Source organism: Leptonychotes weddellii, chromosome 15 (assembly GCF_054177405.1).
Source record: "Leptonychotes weddellii isolate Sample4059 chromosome 15, ASM5417740v2, whole genome shotgun sequence".
NCBI classification, from domain to species: domain Eukaryota; kingdom Metazoa; phylum Chordata; class Mammalia; order Carnivora; family Phocidae; genus Leptonychotes; species Leptonychotes weddellii.
The window spans coordinates 39907816-39913815 of NC_138383.1; positions in this window are offsets into that span (position 1 = coordinate 39907816).

The following is a 6000-nucleotide window of genomic DNA, read 5'->3' on the forward strand; positions in this document are numbered from 1 at the left end:
TCGGTTGAGCATCGGCTTTTGGCTCAGGTCATGGTTCCAGGGTCCTGGGATCAAGTCCCATGTCGGGCTCCCTGCTTGGCTGGGAACCTGCTTCTCCCTCTCCCTCTGCCTGCCGCTCCCCCTGCTTGTGCTCTCTCTCTTGCTCTCTCTCTCTGACAAATAAGTAAATAAAATCCTTTAAAAATATATTGATAATGTCCAAATATGGCAAAGACTAGTGTGTTGGTTAGTTTTTGCTGTGTAACAAGCCATCCTAAAACTTAGTGGCTTAAAACAACGGCATTAATTATCACTCACAATTCTGTACATCAGCTGGGCAGTTATTGTGGTTCACTGATCTCTGCAGTTTACCAGAGGTTAAACTGGGGCTTGGATGGTCTAGGATGACCTTATTCACAGGCCTGGCAGTTGGCAGGCTGGTTGGTCTAGGGTCAGGGTCAGCAAACTATTCCCACTGGGCCAAATCTGGCCACACCTATTTAGTTACATATTGTTTATGGCTGTTCTCACAACACAGCAACAAAGTTGAGTCGTTGCAAGAGAGGCCACATAGGGCGCCTGGGTGGCTTAGTTGGTTAAGCGACTGCCTTCGGCTCAGGTCATGATCCTGGAGTCCTGGGATCGAGTCCCACATCGGGCTCCCGGCTCAGCGGGGAGCCTGCTTCTCCCTCTGACCTTCCCCCCCTCATGTGCTCTTTCTCTCTCAAATAAATAAAATCTTTAAAAAAAAAAAAAAGAGAGAGGCCACATAGCCCACAAAGCTGAAAATATTTACCATGTGGCCCTTTACAGAAAGTCTGCCAACCCCTGGTCTAGGAAACCCAAGCTGGGAGTACTTGTCTCTGCTTCACAGTTTTCTCACGGTCCAGTAGCATACACTAGGTTTACTCACAGGGCAGTGACATTCCAAGGGAGTGAGAAAGTAAGCTGCAATCGCTCTTAAGGCCTAGGCCAACCTAAATGCAAGGAGTGGGGAAACAGAATTCACCTCTGGGCAGAAGGAACAGCAAAGAATCTATGGCCAATTGTAATTTATCATAGCTAGTATAAATTGCCTTTTGAAGCCTCATTTGGAAATATATATATTAAAATCCAAAATGTCCAGTCCACGAACACCTGTGAAAGGAAGAAACTGATACCAGTGATTGCTTCTGGAGTGAAGAACTAATGACTGGGAGACACAAATAGGAAGAAGACTTGCTTTACAATAGCATTGATTTTGTACCTTTTGAATAAGGGTATATTGAGAAAATAAATAAATATGTACATATTCTTCTAACCAGCAATTCAATTGTTTTTAAGTTATGTCCCAAAGAAATACATATTTACAGTGAGGTTGAGGTAGGTACAAAGATGTTCATTGTTACATTGTTTATTATGGAATGCTATGTAACTGTTATAAATAAATACATCGATAAATCTCCAACATATAAAATAAAGACACAGGAAATTGTGAAACAGTAAGTTTAGTTTGATACCACTTATATAAAGCAAAAACAAAACACGTATTTAATATGAAAATATAAACATAAAAGTAACCAGAGGAAAAGATCTGGAAGGAAAAACTAAACTAATAGTAGTGGTTAACTTGCAGAAACTGAATTGGAATTTTAGAGGTGGGGCATGAGAGTTTTAAATGTTTTTTCTGCATCACTTAAGTATTTTACAATGATAAGATATATTTGTATAACTTGAAAGTAGATCTAAAATAATAAAAAGAAAAAGGAAAGAAGACAAAATCAGGTTTGCCAAAAAAACCACAGCTTCAGGTTACCTGGGTGGCTAAGTTGGTTAAACGTCCGCCTTTGGCTCAGGTCATGATCCCAGGGTCCTGGGATCAAGCCCCACATCAGGCTTCTTGCTCAGTGGGGAGCCTGCTTCTCCCTCTCCCTCTGCTTGCTGCTCTCCCTGCTTGTGCTCTCTCTTTCTCTGTCAAATAAATAAATAAAAAAGTCTTAAAAGAAAGAAAGAAAGAAAGAAATGACAGCTGGGAGGGGAAAACAATGTTGGATAATGGGAGATAAAAGAGATTTAGAAGATATATCCAGGGTGCCTGGGTGGCTCAGTTGGTTAAGCGACTGCCTTCGGCTCAGGTCATGATCCTGGAGTCCCGAGATCGAGTCCCGCATCGGGCTGCCTGCTCGGCGGGGAGTCTGCTTTGCCCTCTGACCCTATCCCCTCTCATGTGTTCTCTCTCATTCTCTCTCTCTCAAAATAAATAAATAAAATCTTTAAAAAAAAAAAAAGAAGATATATCCAGAAGCTCCAACTCTGTTTAGTAGGAGTTCCAGAAGGTAAAAACAGAGAAAAGAATAGTGGAAGAAAAAAAGGAATAATGGAAGAAAATTTCCTAAAGCTGAGAATGATAAAAGTCTTGAAATTGGAAGAGTCCATTGTGTACCAAACTGAATGAACTCTAAAAGGCCCATGCCAAGTCAAGTTGTTAGGGTGAAGTCTAGTCCAATATGACTGGTGTCCTTATAAGGAGAGGAGATTAAAGTCACAGACAATGCAGACAGAGGAACAACCATATGAGGGCACAGCAAAAAGACAGCCATCTGTGAGCCAAGGAAAGAGGCCTCAGAAGAAATAAAATCTCCCAGCACCTTGACCTTGGACTGCTAGCCTCCAAAATTGAGAGAAAATAAATCTTTGTTGTTTAAACTACCCAGTCTGTGTTTTTTTGTTTTGTTTTGTTTTGTTTTTGTTACAGCAGCCCTAGCAAACGAATGCAGCTTACTTGTTTGCATTTTTTATTAAGTATTTTATTCTTTTTGTTGCTATTGTAAATGTAATTATTTTCTAAATTTTCTTTTGTTTATTTTTAGTGTATAAAAATGCAACTGATTTTTGCGTGTTAATTTTGCATCCTGAAACTTTGCCAATTTTTTAAATTCATTCTAACAGTCTTTTGGTGAATCTTTAGGGTTTCTACATGTAAGATCATGTTATCGGTCAATATAGCTCATTTTACTTCCTTCTTTCCAATTTGGATGCCTTTTATTATTTATTTATTTTAAAGATTTTATTTATTTATTTGACAGAGAGAGACACAGCGAGAGAGGGAACACAAACAGGGGGAGTGGGAGAGGGAGAAGCAGGCTTCCCTTGGAGCAGGGAGCCCGATGCGGGGCTCTATTCCAGGATCCTGACCTGAGCCGAAGGCAGATGCTTAATTACTGAGCCACCCAGGCGCCCCTTTGAATACCATTTTTAAAATTGTGTTTATTGGGGCACCTGGGTGGCTCAGTTGGTTAAGCGACTGCCTTTGGCTCAGGTCATGATCCTGGAGTCCTGGGATCGAGTCCCGCATCGGGCTCCCTGCTCGGCAGGGAGTCTGCTTCTTCCTCTGACCCTCCTCCCTCTCATGCTCTCTGTCTCTCATTCTCTCTCTCTCAAATAAATAGATAAAATCTTTAAAAAAAAATTGTGTTTATTGTGGTGAATTACATGTAACATAAAATTTGCCATCATAACCATTTTTTTTAAAGATTTTATTTCTTTATTTATTTGACAGAGAGATAGTGAGAGAGGGAATACAAGCAGAGGGAGTGAGAGAGGGAGAAGCAGGCTTCCCTGCTGAGCAGGGAGCCCAACGTGGGGTTCGATCCCAGGACCCCAGGATCATGACCTGAGCTGAAGGTAGACTAGCCCCCCAGGCGCCTCTCATCATAACCATTTTTAAGTGTTAAGTAGTGCTAACTTTGAACATTGTTGTGAAACAGATCTGGAAGTTTCTCAATTTGCAAAACTAAAACCCTATATCCATTAAACATCACCTCCCCTCTTCCTCCTCCCCCAGGCGTTGGTAACCACCATTCTACCTTCTGTTTCCATGAATTTGACTATTTTACATAGCTTATATAAATGGAATCATACAGGGCGCCTGGGTGACTCAGTTGTTAAGCGTCTGCCTTCGGCTCAGGTCATGATCCCGGAGTTCCGGGATCGAGTCCCACATCGGGCTCCCTGCTCGGCAGGAAGCCTGCTTCTCCCTCTCCCACTCCCCCTGCTTGTGTTCCTGCTGTCGTTATCTCTCTCTGTCAAATAAAAAAAAAACAAAAAACAAATAAACAAATAAATGGAATCATACAGTATTTGTATTCTTATGACTGGCTTATCTCATTTGAATACCATTTTAACCCATTGATTTGGATTGTCCTCTTGGTAATTTATTAGTTCCTACATATGCTTGGGTTTATTTCTAGACTTGTTTTCCTGACCTGTCTACCTATTTCCACACATGTACACATTTGTCTTAATTATTGTAGCTTTCTATTTTCGAACTCTTCTCTCACATGTTTATGCTTCCAAATAAACTCTAGAACCATTTTGTGAAGTTTTCTACAAAAATCCTTTGGGGATTTTTTTTTATTGTCATTACATTAAATATACAGATCAAGTTTGAGAAGATCAGCATCTCCACAATATTGGCTCTTCCATTTGTATTTTTTTTTTTTAAGATTTTATTTATTTATTTGAGAGAGAGAGAATGAGAGAGAGCACGAGAGGGAAGAGGGCAGAGGGAGAAGCAGACCCCCTGCCGAGCAGGGAGCCCGATGTGGGACTTGATCCCGGGACTCCAGGATCATGACCTGAGCCGAAGGCAGTCGCTTAACCAACTGAGCCACCCAGGCGCCCTCTTCCATTTGTATTTAATAAGACTTCATCCAGGCATGCAAGACAATTCATAGCAGAGTCCTTCCTTTCCCGGCCATGTTTAGTCTCCTTCCAGTCAAACTCCCTAAGAATCTGGTCTCCAAACGTACTTCATGTTCTTTTCTGACTCTCTTTCTTTGCTCAGGTTGGTCTTTCATCCTGAAATGTCCTCCTCTTCTTCTCACAATTTCTATTGGTTCACGTCCTACACATCCTATGTCCCGTCACAAACTGCCACATCACCCAAATACTGCCTGATTCCCCTATCCAGATGTGACTTGAATCTCCCTAGCCAAAAAAAAAAAAAAAAAAAAGCGTGTCTTTATTAAGGTACCCACTCCAATTTTCTCTCTGTAGCTACTTGTGTTCTTCTTTTATTGGTCCACAATCAACAATTTTGCATTAACGCAATAGGTTTCAACAAAGAGTATACATCAGAATCCAGGGTTTTTCTTAAAAAGCCACATGCCTCGATCCCATTTCAGGAAATTCTGACTTGGTAGGCCTGAGGTGGGGCTCTGACATCCATATTTTGCATGCTTATACTTAAAATTCTCCACAGGTACTCCTTGAACCTTTGGTTGAGAACCACTGTTTTTAGCTAAACTTCTTGAACTCCTGAATATCCTATATATGTGGCTATTGTTTTGACTCCCTGAGTGCAAGGCCTATGTGTCATTTGTCATTGTTCTCCTCCCCAAATACATAGCCCAGTAAAGGTTTGCTAAGTACACCTGCCTTGAATCAAACCTGGACTGGCATTAAATGGCAGTGTTGCTTTCCCTATTTCCCTTACTACCACACCACCTACTGCTGGCCGCAGTCACCAGCCCACCACCCTCCCTTTGCACCCTACAGCCCGAATACTTCAGTGGGCACAGGAAAAACAGGAGAAATGCCAGCCCTATGGGCATCCATTGCTACAAGCCTGGTGCAGGAACTCCGGGAAGCCTGGCCCCAGAAAGCAGGCAAGACTGGATTTTGCATCACATGTAACTGGGCTACTCCTCTGAATCTTGGTCTCCTCATCTGCCAAATGAGAGTAACAGCAGGAGCCACTCCTACTTTCCAAGGATAGTGTGAGGCTCAAAAAAAAAAAGAGCAATGAGTGTGCTTTCACATTGCCCACCAATATACACATGGGGGGGGCTCCCCAGCAGCTTAGTGCTTCTGTGCCAGGCCTCCTACCACAGCCCTCCTCCTCTGCTTCGAGTCCCGAGAGTGAGCTTTGTGTCTCAAGGGAGGCAGTTCTCTCACACAACCATTTCTTCTGTACCCACCCACCGTCCACTGAGAGCCTATCATGTGCCAGGCTGTGGGGACACAGTAGTGAAGGACCAG